A 14,703-nucleotide genomic window follows, 5' to 3' on the forward strand; every position below is an offset into this window, starting at 1 on the left:
AAACATAATCTTTTTTTACTTACACAAAACTAGGAAAAAAAATATGAAAGTTGAAGCCAAATAAGGTAACATAAATAGATTTTTATTAATTACTCAAATGTAATTACAACATTTAGTCTACTAGTCTAGGCTTAAGAAATCATATTACAACATAATTTATGCCCAATACAGATTCCTTTATCACTCTATACAAAACAAGAAATGTATACAAAAATTAGTGAAATACATTCTTCCATTCTTTGCGTCAATATCTCGATGGCTTTGCAGTTTCTTTGAAAGTGTTATGCTTCAAAAACAAGTCAGTAAATGCCACCCTCAAGTTCTTAACCTCTCTATCTAATTCACTTGGTGTCCTTTGCCTGCAAGATCCTAGAAAATGGAGTAGGATCTACCAAAAACTGAGATAAGTCTACAGATCAGTGCTTGAAGTATCATACACAAATAAAACTGTAAAACCCACATAGCTCATACCATTTTCTGAAAGTTTTTTCAAGACTACAGTATGTATTCCATCTTTTAGATACCACAAATTGTCAACAGCAGCAACTAAATTACTTGTAACTAAACTATACTAAATTTCTATGACTAGAATGATAGTAAATGTAGAAGAAAATATTACATCCTTATGTTAATAAAAAAGATCTAATGATCCACAGCACAAAAACCAATTGTTATCTTAAAAAATAAAAACCAATTGTTATCCACAACTTAAAATACAACAAAAAAAATCTAGTCTCATAAGAAAAAGCATTCACTGCCCAAAATAGAGGCAGAGATTAGCTAACTTGTGTATATTTCAAAGCATCTATTCAAACCAATCATGTCACAAGGCATATGGAATAAACACCATAAGGCAAAACCAGAAAACTAAAAATAACTAGGAAGCAGCCAATATGGAATAAACACCACAAGGCAAAACCAGAAAACTGCATGATCTTAAATAAAGATGCATAAACGCGATAGGCGATCCTAACAGACGAACAAGAAAATAAGCTCACCATCTCAAAGCCATCTTAATAGGTGTTGTGAGACAAGACGTAAACACATCTGCGGAAATTCAGCACTTTGTGGAAGAGTCTCATGTGTTTCACAAGCTCCAAGTAGAATGCAATCCCTTGTGGATCCAGAGGAGCTAGAAGCAACCCAATCATGAAGCTGCCAAACCATCAAATCAAGTCACTATATTTACAAATATATTTATATATAAATATCTGAATTACAGATAATGAATTCATGTCACGTAGCACCTTAATTATCAATACATATATCAATTCATTATATGTTTTGAGTTAAAGCTTTACCTCAATAAAAGCATTCACAATATTCCCCCAGCCGCAGAGCAATCAAAAACATATATGGAGGGTGTCTTCAACCAAGAATCAAGGTCATTGATTGGCAAAGGGATATACTGTGTATAACTCTGCAGTACCGATAACATTGGTGAGAAACCAAGCAAGACTCTAGTGATTGACCTTTAATTAAAGAGTCATAAAAGAGTTTCAAAGAAATAGAAGACCTTATTGAAAACCCAAATTTCACCACTAATGTTTCAAATGCTAATTAAATAGAAATTTACCAAGGAAAAATGTTGCATAAATATCCAATTTTGACATTAGACTTCAAATATTATAAAGTCAAATTTATATAAGAGGATTAGTTAAAGCCAAAGCTTTACAACCTTAATTAACAATCAGAATACCTTCAAGACAGACTGCTTATTAGCTTTCTGAATGTGAATATTGGCAAGGAGAAGAATTAGATGTTCCCTCTAGTTGGCAACATTGCCTTCCTGGTTAGAAAACACATTATGAAAATTCAGAGAAGCATCAAAATATGAGCAATGCAGAAGAAAGAGCACATAGTCCAACCATGGATAACAGAAATCAGAAGTACTTGGCAAAAATGGCCTGAATGGACAAGTAAAGTCATATCTCAACCTTTTTCTAGAGATTGTCTAGTCAGAAGCTATCTCCTTTAACATCTATTTTTTTAAGAAAAAAAACCTCAAAGCCATAGATAGTTTTCCAAACCATGAAATAGTCTTAGGAAGGGTACAATAATCAAATTTAGAGCACAATAACACTAGCTGCGGAAATTATTGTTAACTGGACATTTTTTTCCTTTGAAAAAGAGAGTAATGAAAAAATATTGTTTTGTCAGTTAGGGACAAGTAAAGACAGCCATCTAATAGCAACAATGAAATAACAAAAGAACCATATTTTGCTCTCAGAACTGCAATATGAGTTTTGCTCAATACACCATAGTATACATTTAGTTCAAATATTGTTAGATATTAGATGTTTCATGACAGCCATATATGTGATAATCAAGAAAGCCCCACTCTGAACTTTGTCATAGTTGTCTTAAACAAAATGAAGAAAAATTTATATAAGTTTCATGCAAGTTAATACCTGAAATCAAGAATTTCAACATCTAGGAGTAATTATACACAATTATGTTAGGAAAAGAGATGCTTACCGCCCATGTAAAAAGAAGGCTCACTTTTGCCCTTTCCTTTCCTGTGTTCACCAACTGAAAACAGACAAAGTCTACTAAGTAACTTTCTAACAACAATATCAAATTTGTAAATTTATGACTAAAATATCATATTCTAGATCATGCTGAAATATTCACATACTTATTTAAGTTACACTTTGTAGTGCACCAAATTTTTTTTTTTTAGATTATTTAAAATTTTGTGATTTATTTTATTTAAATGTTAAGTGTGATGAATTGTTTTATTTAAATGTTGTTTTGATTATGATATAAGCTCGTTGAAAGATTGTGAAATTTCTTAGCTTGGACTTGAGGTAAGGAAGTTAGATAGATTCTATGATTTTATGCTATGAATGGTAAGACTGTTGTATGAATGAATTGTTATGAATCATGAATGCCATAACGTGATGATATGTTGAATGTGATATGTGTATGGATGTTAGATACATCAAACCAGTTACGATGTTAGATACATCAAATAGAATACGATGTTAGATACATCAAGCAAATTACAATGTTAGATACATCGAACGAGTTACTAAGGACATTGAGACGTAACTCCTAGGGCGGACGCACCGAGGTTATTAAAGGACCATAGATCTCCTGTTTACCTTATAGGGTGACATGGACAACTAGCGATCCATGCTCGTCATGTATGCTGTATGTTTGTGAAATGATGATATGTTACAATTATGTTATGATATGATGATATGTTACAATTGTGTTATGCAATGATGATATGTTACGATTATGTTTTGATATGCCATGATGTTGTAAATGAACGTTAGTGTTTGTATTTGTTGTATTCTTACTTCCTTATTTGTTTGTACTTCCTTACTGGGCTTTTAGCTCACAACCTTACTTTCCTTCCAGGCAGCAAATAGGATTTCTTTATGGCACGTGTGGTGACGTGAGGAGTTCTATCATCATGGGGTGTATGGCGTGGGGTAATCCTATGGACGGAAAAACGATCATCGTAGAACACCATTTAAATTATGTTTTGTTTAAGAGACTTTCCTAAATTATCAGTGGGACTCAATTATTTTATTTTGTTTCTTTTAAACTTTGCATAAAAATTTATGTTTTCTTTTAAAATTAATGGTGCCAACTTGCATGGTTTTAAGCAAGTCCCCACTGAGACTTTGATAATGAGTGGTATTCTTTTACAAACTTTGTTATGCGAATGTTTTATAAGTATTAGCTTAGGGCGTTCTTTACACACTTGTATAGAATTTAAAAATCAATAACAAAATCAATTCACATAGGAGAAAATACAAGGAATGATATTCAACATATAATCACACCGAACAACATACATGAGCATGGGAATTAATTTCAATAATAAAGAAGGGCAGGAAGAAGCATCGTCTATTTAAAAATTGTAATCAAAGGACTCATTTAACAATATACCCAAGTAGTAACCTGATACTCGTTTCTCTACTTATGCTTGACATAAACAACTCAACAGAAATTTTAAGCAACTTACTGATTGTTCAACATGGATCCAATTCATCTGCCATTGATCCCATTTTCTGCATGAAGAAGTAAGCAATCCAATTCATGAATCAAGCTTTTGAAAATCATGAAACAACTTCAGTAACTAGTTCAGATCACATCAAACAAATTAGTTTCAGACACTACTATAAATAAGTAAGCAATCCAATTCACCAACATGCATTACTCTTTATGCATACTGTATGATATTATATCTTAATGGTGAGCTTCATAAGAATCAACTATATGTTCAATATAATTTGACTAGCAAGTTTGAACTCAATTACCTATACTATATGCCTTTGAGACAAAGTAAGTATTCCAACCAAGCGATAGTACAGAAACTTGAAAATGAAGCCAATACTTTGGAGCTTGTTTTAGTGATTGTCCCAAGTAAGCTTGTGCATAGAACTTTCTCAAGTTCTTTGTAACATTGTCTAAACTTAAATACTGTGCCTTAATTCTAGTGTTCTTTTGACCTGAGTCAGTAAAAAATGCATCTAACTCGGTGTCAATAACAAAGGTTCACAAGAAACAGAAAATGAGACATGACAAGCAAATTTCTTAAGCTAAAAAGTACAGGGAATGCATGATTTTCTGTTTACATGAAAAAAAAACACTAAAACACATGTATTTCTACTCCAAACAATATGATCCAATTTTCAACTTCTTGCTACAACTTAGTAACTCTCCATTAAATATTCAAAACTAAAACACCAAAATCATAGCATACTTTTCCAATAATATTAACTCTCCATTAAATATTCAAAACTAAAATACTACTTTCTAGTTACCAAATAGCAACCAAAATTGACTTTTCCTACCCTCTTCATGTTTCTTTTCCACTTCTCATTGATAAGTTCTAACAAGACAAATCTATAATTCTTTTCCACTTCTCAGATAGTTGAACCAGAAAACTTGAGAGCTACCAAATAAAATAATAAAATATGATACCTCTCGATAGGTAAGAACATCCATTAAAGTAACAAATGGTACATCTTTGTGGTCAATCTCTGCCACAAAAGAGAAGCCAAAGCAGTAAGAAATGGATTCTCACTATCACATGTATTAACCATCAGCAAAAGATGTATCACTAATGACAGTTAAAACATAACTAATGGCTATGTCTGGTGTAAAAGCTTGAACTCATATAGTAGAACACTCTAATAAAGTCCAATAAATACTTTAAAAACTTACATCAAATGCTTTACTCCAAAAAATGTATATATATAATGTTAACAACTTCAATACACACGATTTTAATTATATAAATCTGCATATATAGAGGAACACATTATGGTACTAATTCTAGTGAACTTGGTACAAGCAACCTTCCCTTTTACTGAAGTGCCACCAGAGGAGTTGAGCACCTGCATAACAAAGAGGTAGGATTTACAAAAGGTATCCTACTATTCTCAGGCACATGCCCAAGGACAATGGCCTCAAATGCAAAAAATGAGGGACATTGGAATACCTCTCAGCAGACATAAAAAAAAACTAATAACAGATTGTTTTCATATGAAATCTATAGAAAATGTAGCATCAAACTAACCTCTGCTGTGCTCTTTCCTTCCCGGGCATTATAATTTATATTGGCATCTACAACTTTCTGAGAAGGAAAAAAAAAATTAATTAAATGATGATATCAGAATTCAAAATAAGCATGCACTTAGATATCAATATGTGTTGTAAAAAATAACTTTTCTGACTTATGAATCGTGAATTTGAAGCTCAATGCATTTGCTTTTGTTTTTCAAAAGGAAACCCCTCAATAAGGAGGTTTAGATTGTGGTAATACAACAACAATAAAAAGTTAATAACAATGATTTCTCAACTGTGGTAATTTTAAAATTAAGTCTTCAAGATAACCAACAAATTGACAAGCAAAGGTAAGCCAGCCCTGCCTTGCAGCCAGTTACGAACAAGAAAATATTTACACAGATATATGTGTTCATGCATAGATTACACAGCTTTACATACCTCATGCTTGGGAAATGCCCCAATAACTCTTGCAATGTACTGTTTTTGCACTTGCCCTACTTCAATTTGTGACAAATGCACTGTATTAAAGTGAAGAAAGAATATATCATGACTAAAAATACTTGTACTCACACTAAGTGCTGGAGAAAAGAGAAATACCCATTTGTTTTACATATTAATGGATACAAAGACAAATGTTGCTTCTAATAATAAGTAGCTACCAATATACTTGTAAAAAAATAGAAAAAAAAAGTAGCATAAAAAGAAGTACATAAGAAGCAGCAACATTAGAAGAGAATGATTCACTATTATCAGCCTCTTTATGTGTATATATACCTCTTGTAATTCACTATCCAAGAACAAGTTTAAGGATTTGGAATGCAATATTAATGAGAAGGACTTAATCAAATCAAAGAGGTCTGGAGTAGTAATCTAAAATCATGAATATAAGAAATCACAAAATTATATTATCTATTTTTGTGTGAAATATATATGTTCTGAACTGTCTAAACATATGTGTGTATTTTTGTACCACTCCCAAGTTCAAAAGTAAGAAATAGTTTACTTTTTCCATGTGAAATATATATGTTCTGAACAGTAAAATACAATCTGAATTTTCTGTATATATTCTTGCTAACCTGGGGGCCACATCAGAAGAAGTTTGATATTCAAAGCAACAGTTTAGACTGCCAAAAGTCATTATTTCTGAAATGCATAAGAGAGGGCCTATTAAACGTATAGTCATGATCATGATCATGAACATTAAATATATATAATCTACCAGTCACTTTAAATATATATAATCTACTCTACCTTATGTCAAGTGTTTTATAGTTTACACTATTACCAACAAATTACATGAACATTACATAAAATTTCCATAAAATAGGTAATTCTACCTCTACATAGAACTCATCCTCACAAGTTTATGAAAATAATAAACTAAGAAACAACTTTAAAAGAAAAAGAAAAACTCTACATAGCTAGTTGTGAAACCAAATCAACATAATCTCAAATACATTTCACAAATCTCACTTCAGAATTTCAGAATAAGACAATTTAGTATAAAATATTTAGGTACACCACATAATGATTAATGGCAATCTAAAGACAATACAAGAACATACTCGCATAGCAAAATATATCAAACATTAATGAACATTAAAGAGATTAAACTTACGGGTTTAGCTTCTTCAAGAACATGAAGTTGTGATTGCTCATTGGCAAGAAGGTGAACAATATGTTCGAGCAAAAACTCTTTTCCTCTTAACTGTCTTTCTCTCCAACCTGGAAAAAGTAATCAATAAATAGATCAATATGATGGCCATGAAAGAAAAACTGAGAAAATACCTTTAACACCATCATTGTTTCAATTCGTTTGTTTACTTATTCTTAATGAATTGGACTAGGAATCAATAAATAGCTCCACACACTTGGTCCAATAAATGAGACTGGGAGGAATAATTTTACACAAGAAAACAATATGGAGATTATTTGCATTCATATGGATGCAAATCAAAGATGATGTCAAAGTACTCAAGCATAGCAGCTTTCTTCTTTTTCTTCTTTTTTCATGTTTTTGCTAGCTAGCAATGAAGAATGAAAGATAAAGGCTTGAATAAAAAAGCCAATGTAACAATACATTTTCTGTACAGAACACATTCCAAATCAGTTTAAATGTACTTTCATTTGTAAGCTGTTCTTCCAATCCAGGGAATTATCTTAACTGTTATTTTATTGTACATACTATATAGAAATGATTTTGGAAGAAGAAAAAAAATAAACTACAATCTGCTTTCCATAAGCAATTTGCAATTCATGTCGAATACAAATGTAAAGGAAAAAATGTAAATAATTTGGAATGGAACCAACACCATTAGTTAGAGATCTGAACAGCCAGAAATTCAAGATCAAGATCAGAATCAGCAACAACTGCTTGTGGATACATCAGACTGGGGCAGTGTCTCTTTAAAAATGTTCTTTCTGCCTACTAGTAAAAGCAACAATCAATAAAAGCCAAAAGAATCCAAAGTTTGAAACTTTCGAACACACTACTTCCATGATTTTAGAAACCACCAACAATTTAATAACAAACATGGTACTAGCTAAGCTCTTAAAAAATATCCTTCAGAATATGAGCCATGAAAATGGCTACTACTAGTTCTATAAAGCTATAATCAAAATCAAATCAGGAAGCTTTATGTTGCACATTGAAACAGAGGCCACAATCCCACATATCTTAATGTATTTTCACAGAAAAGCAACCCCAATAGCATATTGAAAACAAGTACAAAGCAATTAGTTAAACATGTTCTACTAGTTGTTCACTACCACACTAGCACTTCAATATTCTAGTGCCACACTATTCATTTCATATTTTCATTTGACATCTCTTTAGTAATTTTAAAGAAAGTACTAACAAAAATTTCAAGTACTAAAATTTATTTCCAAATAAAGAGCCATTAAGCTCTTACCTTCATATAAAGCATAATCAAGGAGACACTAAAGTCTGATCTATGAATGAAAAATGTTGTTGCACCATAAAACTAGAAACAACAAGAAACAAAAAAGAAAAAAAAGACAAGCTCAGTAATTCCAGAAAATAAAAGATTAAAACACATCATAACAATTAAAAGATGACTTTTAAGATAGCTTTTTCAAACCCCAAAGGAAGTAGGGAAAGAGAGGGGGGCAAGTAAGTTTACAATAAGGAAATCAAGAGAAAAAAGGTATGTGCAGAAATAAATTAAGTAAGAAAATTGGAATGCATCATAACATAAATAGAAATGTGTCACTAGGAAGGTAATGACTAAGAATTATCTAATAGCTTTACAGTAAAAGAACCAAATAGGAATATCATAAACAAGGTCTCAAAGCATATCAAGCGACCAGCTATCATAGGAAACTAGACAGTGAGATAAATTATGCTTAAGATTTAATACATGTTCCCATTATGTTGTGGAAGTTGAGTGTATGCATGGCATACTTTTATTCTTAAAATATATTATTTACCTTCCGCCCAACAAATCTTTCTTTAAGTTCTCTGATATGTTCCTGGACTTGAGGAAGCTCCAGTGCACGTATAAAGCGATCTGAATCTAGACCATACAGTACAAGTGAATAACAAGTTTACAAAGAAAAAAACCAAATCATCAGGTAAAAAAAGTAACAAAAAACTATTAATACGGGGAACTATTTTGTTAGACACGCAATAATATCATCAAGTAAAAAATCTTAATATAAATATAAATAGACCAAACAATCTTAAAAAATGAAGAGAAGGAATTGCAAACCCAGAAGAGCACTGACTAAACCCCTAGCACTAATCTCTAAATGCCATACATCTTCACCTTTCCTTACAGCAGAGACTAGTAATCTGTTAGCAACTACCAATAACCATTGCCTAGTAGGCTTTTTATCTGGCTTTTCACATCGCTCATAATTGTTAGTCGTTGCAGTATCACCTTCAGGGCACTGTCCAACAGTGGCAACTTTCAAATTATCATCTTCTGTTAAGCAGAAATCATTCTCAATATATTGAGCCCCTCTATTATTATTGTTATTATTCTCAGTAGTTACATCGTTTGATTGATAATAGTTGCAGAGTAACATACCATGTCCAAACTTGATGCAAATGAGAAGCTCTACTATGCAAATAGCTAAGGAAAGCCAACAGAATGCGTCGACTTTTTCGCTGGTTTTCTGCAATTTGGACACAGTGATTATGAAAAGGTTAAAACCTTGGAAATGGTAGGCCAAGAGGGTAGATGAATTCATTTCAAGAAAAGGAAAAGGATGTGCTGCTAGTGATTATGTCAGATAGAGAAAGAGGGTAGTGTACCTGTCTTGAAGATATGTGTTGTACTCGCGGATTGTAGGAATTGCTATTAGCCACCACAATATCAACCTATACACAATAACAGGGTTTCGACAAGGAATCCACAAATAGAACTTAAAAAAAAAGGTGTTGAGCTCTACTGTGAGGAAGACGATACAAAAAAAAGAATAAACCAGACATAAAATAGTTCACATGTTTTATGCTAATTCTTTTGCAAAAAAATAAAAAAAACAGGTGAGAAAAAATCTTACCCATTCGTCACCCTTCAGTCCCTATCTGTCCCTGACCTTGCACAAGACACAGTCGACCACCACCTGCACCGATCTAGCCCTCACCACCAAAGCACCATCTACATCCCATCATCGTCAACCTTTAGTGCCTGCCTACGTCCCATAGTCGTCGAGCCTTAGTCCACGCCTGAGGGACAATCGGAGTAGCTCTTGCGGCGGAGCAGAAGAGGAATCAGAGAAACCATCAAAATTCAGAACCGGATCATGAAAGAAAAGAAAAACCATAAAAAAAAAGAAACGAAAGTGATTCCCCTTTTATTTCTCTTTTTCTCGCTCAAGGATCCCAACGACTAGAAATTGAAGGTTAACAGAGAGATAGAGATAGACGAGAGAGAGAGTGAGGAGTTCTGATGTAGTACCAAACTGAAGAAATGGGGAAAGGAAATGGGTCTCAGAAATGTTGAAGGAGAGGAAATGGGTCTCGGGTCTCAGAAATGTTGAAGGAATTGAAGGACAGGAATTGGTCTCTTGGGTCTCACAAATTTCTAGCTATCCCAAATGAAAAAAAAATGCTAAGTGGCGGGATGTCTAATTATTACCGCCTTTTTTTTTCCTAAAGTGGCCCAATATACTAGTCTAGCATAATACTTTTTTATTACTATTATATTCATGTGTTATGGAAAGGGGTATTTGGTGTAGTGATATTTCCCTCCTTCTTTCTTTGATCTAATGATTCACTTGGTTGTTCATTTAGCATGAGAAGTTAGACTTTGTGGTCCGGTGCAATTTCGATGGATGTACCATTTTAAGAGATATATGAATGTATTGAAAGGATTTGTAGCAAATTATGCACGGCCAGAAGGATGTATTACAAATCGCTATCTTGCTGTTGAATGTGTACACTTTTGTGAAACCTTTTTAAAGCAAAATGATAATCAAGATAGTACATTACTAGAAGAAAATCCACTATCAGCAGCAGAGTGCTTTGAGCTTGACCGATTGAACTTGGCAGTAGCGCATCAGTATGTGTTGTTTAACTCAGATATTGTAGAACCATTTCTCAATGTCCATATGGATGAGCTGAAAGAAAGGCACTCAAATTTGAATAACAATCAAACTTTGTTGTGGAATCGACATTCTGAAGGGTTCCCGTTATGGTTTTATGAAAAGGTTGTATTCTATTGCCAAGATAAAATTGTACGTTTTGTTTTAGTGTACAAATTTCTTACAAGTATATTTTTATTTTCAGATTTCTAACTTGAACAAAGTAGATGACATGTTAGCTCAATTGGCTGAAGGTCCAAGTCACGATGTCACTTCCTATAAAGGGTACATGATTAATGGAATTCGATTCCATAGAAAAGGAGCTGAGAAAACAACTCAAAATAGCGGTGTATACTTGGTAGCACATGACAGTGGGCAATTGAATGATAAAGAAGAGTATTTTGGTGTTATCAAGGATATAATTATGCTTGGCTATTGTACTTTTAAGGTGCCATTGTTTTGGTGCGATTGGGCAAATATTCGAATGGGTGTTAAGAATTCGGAGTTCTATACGCTTGTAAATTTTAATATAGGACAAGCTCAATCCATTAGGGATCCATTTGTATTAGCTTCACAAGTGAAAAAAGCTTTTTATGGAAGGGAGAATGAGTCAAGTAATTGGTATATAGATTTAAAGGATTCAAATAGAGGGTGTTTTTTACTTGAATCCAATGAAGAAAATTGAGTTTTCTGTTGTTTCTTATGTACTTTAAATGAAACAAATCTGCTTACACTTTTTGTATGTAATTTTGGTGTATTATTACTCTTTTGTTGAATGAAACAAATCTGGTTTTATTACTCTCTATGGTGTACTTTATGTTTAGTTTACTTTGAATGAAACAATTTTGGTTTTAAGCTTTTTGGTGTATGTTTATTACTCTTTGGTGATCCGCATTTCTGATTTATATTCTTATGTTATCTTTCTTTTTATATTGCAGCAATTTCAACTTGAAAAATGAGTACATTACGAAGATCTCCAAAAAAAACCTTCGTCCAAGTGCTTTATGCAATTTTTTGGCCAAAAAGAGAAAAACATCATTGAAGACTCAAGCTGAATGAGGCGATACGTTGCTTGGAAGCCCTGTTTTAAAGAAAAAGAGTACTCTTCGTAGGTTTTCTGCACCTGTTAGAGTTATAATTGACTCACCACCTGCTCTTAGTACTAGAGCAGCAACTCATCGTATGGTCTATAATACAGAGCCAGATCCAAATGATGATGTGGAAGACATGGAGATGTCACTTGGAAGTTCAAAAACTAGAAGATCTCTTAATTATGAAGTAGATAAGGTAGTTGATATTGTTTGTAAAAAAGGAGTAAGAGAGGAACATGAAGAGATAGCTGATGAGGAAAATGTTGGTGCCGAATTTGAAGAAGGGGCAGCTGCAGAATGTGAAGAACTGGCTGCTGCAGAATGTGAAGAAGTGGTTGAGGTATAACTTGAACAACCTCTTAGAAAATCTGTTAGATTACAAAAAACAACTGATGAGGCAAATCAAACTGATATTGAAGAAATACCTCAAGATGTAGATGTGAATGTAATGAACTTAGCCAAGAAGACAAGGGGAAAAACTCTATTGGCAAATCTTACCAAGAGGAACAATGACTTAAGGATAATAAATTGGAATGAAAAAGGGCAAGCAGTTGGTACTAACTCAGTGCAATTTTCTTCTTTTGTGGGCGCTCTTGTGTGAGAGGTTGTTCCTTACACTATTTCAGATTGGAGGAAAGTTTCACCACTCATGAGAGATGTTCTTTGGGCATCTATTCAGGTAGAATTACAAGTTTTATGACTGTATTTTTTTTTATATATATTCAGCTCTACACTTAAACATATAATATATTATTCTATATTCTATTGTAGGCTGAATATGACTTACATGATGATTGGCAAAAAAATATGTGCTTTGAAATGATGGCAGAACTATGGAGATCTGGGAAATCTAGACTTGCAAAGGATATTATCAATGCAAAAAATTAGAGTGAGCAACTAGCCTTAAAGCTGGATTGCATAAAAAGTGATGTAGAATGGAGAGCATTTGTTGCCAAAAAAATTAGTAAAGAACATTTGGTAAGAAATATGATGTAAGAAGTGATGTTGCTGCCTCTTTTATCTCTATTGGTCTTAAATTAAATACTATTATGCCTCTTTTACTTATTTATTAAATAGGATATAAGGGCCAAATACCAAGAGAGAAGAAAGAAAGTTGTTCCACACACCTTAAGTCGAAGAGGATATGCTCGAACAATCGATGATATGGTAATAATTAAGTTTTATACTGTTTGTATTTTTGCTTCCATTATTGTAGTCTCTATTTTGTAATTTCTATTGTTTTATTGTGTAGAAAAAAGAAAATGAGGATGTTAAAATATCTAGAATCAATGCTTTTCGGAGAGCCCATACCAAGAAGAATGGTGAACCTGTAAACCCAACGACATCTGATATTTTTGTGAGTATTAGTCATTTAATTTTTGTGATTTTATATTTATTTTCCATAATGCATACATTAGTTATACTAATTTATATGCAGGGTTCATTGAATGAGATTCTCCTTGAAGACACAAAATCTGGAACTACAGACAACGCTGATGAGGATGCCTTGACAAAATTGTTTGGTAACCCAAAATCTGGTTGTTTAATCTGACACGAAAGAGGCGTAACAAGGTCAAAGCTAACTGTTGTTAATATGTGTAATAGCAAGATCTCCAAGTTAGAAGAAGAGCAACAGAATATGAAGCTCAAAATGACTGAAATGATGAATCTACTTAAAGAACACTTGGTGGTAATTCTATCTTGCACTTATAAACCTTAGTTTTCTTTTATTCCAATGAAACTTATCTTGGTTTTATATTTAGGTTGGTGGTAAAGCGACACCAAGCGAAGGACAGTCTTGCAATGTACCGCAGTCAAACAATATTCATTCCCATAAGGCAAATTATTAAAGTTGTTATTGTTTTAATGATTCATTTTAGAAGAACAAATACAAAATCTAATATATTGTCTTTAAAATCAATTTGGTAGAGTATTGCACTAGAAAAAAGACATAACTTTACAGAAGGGAAGAATGCTTGCTACTTGCTTGACTGGGCAGATGTAATTGTTGCTAAAGGTTGTTGGGATTCTAGTGATCCAAAGTTAACTGTACATGGAAAGCCTCTTGGACCAGACTTTATGTGAGTATGGGTTGATGCTGATATTGTACGAGAATCTTACGTATTTTGTCCTAAAAATGCGATGCTTACAATACAAGAAGCAATTGGTTCCACAGTTGCATGGCCTTCTAAAAAATTTATTCCAAGAGGTACATTTTCATACTAAAAAAAGAACCAATTTCTTATAATTTAGTGTTTGGTTTCTTTGTTTGCTTTAGTGTAGTTGTGAATTCATTATTTTGTATGTGGTGTCCTCTCTTGGATATAATTTTCATAGCATTTTTCTTGAAGTAATTTGTGATGCTAGATAATAACAATAAAATATTTCTTTGTTTATTTTGCAGATGTGACAAGAGAAATAGAAAATGATACTTAATTTTGAAGGCTTTGTGTTTTGGAGCTGTAGAATATTTTGTATTGAAAGTAGTAACTTTTCAATATGTTGAATATTTAAGACTACTTGAATACTT

General features: G+C 32.7%; 3 long non-coding RNA genes across 4 annotated transcripts; all 3 read right to left on the reverse strand.

Moving 5' to 3' along the window:
* Window positions 1-215: 215 nt before the first annotated feature.
* LOC133798667 (uncharacterized) lies at window positions 216-5,604 on the reverse strand. 2 transcript variants are annotated; one of them, XR_009875972.1, is made up of 9 exons: window positions 5,543-5,604; window positions 4,945-5,360; window positions 4,278-4,469; window positions 3,983-4,028; window positions 2,479-2,532; window positions 1,700-1,789; window positions 1,302-1,420; window positions 999-1,155; window positions 216-369 (listed from the first exon to the last, which is right to left on the reverse strand). It is a non-coding gene; the product is annotated as an uncharacterized LOC133798667 (long non-coding RNA). The 2 variants fall into 2 exon arrangements; XR_009875973.1 differs by having other exon boundaries at window positions 4,278-4,490.
* Window positions 5,605-7,149: 1,545 nt separating this feature from the next.
* On the reverse strand, window positions 7,150-9,196 carry LOC133794705 (uncharacterized). The gene is made up of 3 exons (XR_009875296.1): window positions 8,983-9,196; window positions 8,445-8,516; window positions 7,150-7,257 (listed from the first exon to the last, which is right to left on the reverse strand). It is a non-coding gene; the product is annotated as an uncharacterized LOC133794705 (long non-coding RNA).
* A 70-nt stretch (window positions 9,197-9,266) lies between these two features.
* Window positions 9,267-10,330, reverse strand: LOC133794706 (uncharacterized). Its single transcript, XR_009875297.1, has 4 exons — window positions 10,060-10,330; window positions 9,812-9,877; window positions 9,585-9,672; window positions 9,267-9,479 (listed from the first exon to the last, which is right to left on the reverse strand). It is a non-coding gene; the product is annotated as an uncharacterized LOC133794706 (long non-coding RNA).
* Window positions 10,331-14,703: the final 4,373 nt, after the last annotated feature.

The sequence above is a fragment of the Humulus lupulus genome, chromosome 8 (genome assembly GCF_963169125.1).
Source record: "Humulus lupulus chromosome 8, drHumLupu1.1, whole genome shotgun sequence".
Lineage (NCBI taxonomy): Eukaryota > Viridiplantae > Streptophyta > Magnoliopsida > Rosales > Cannabaceae > Humulus > Humulus lupulus.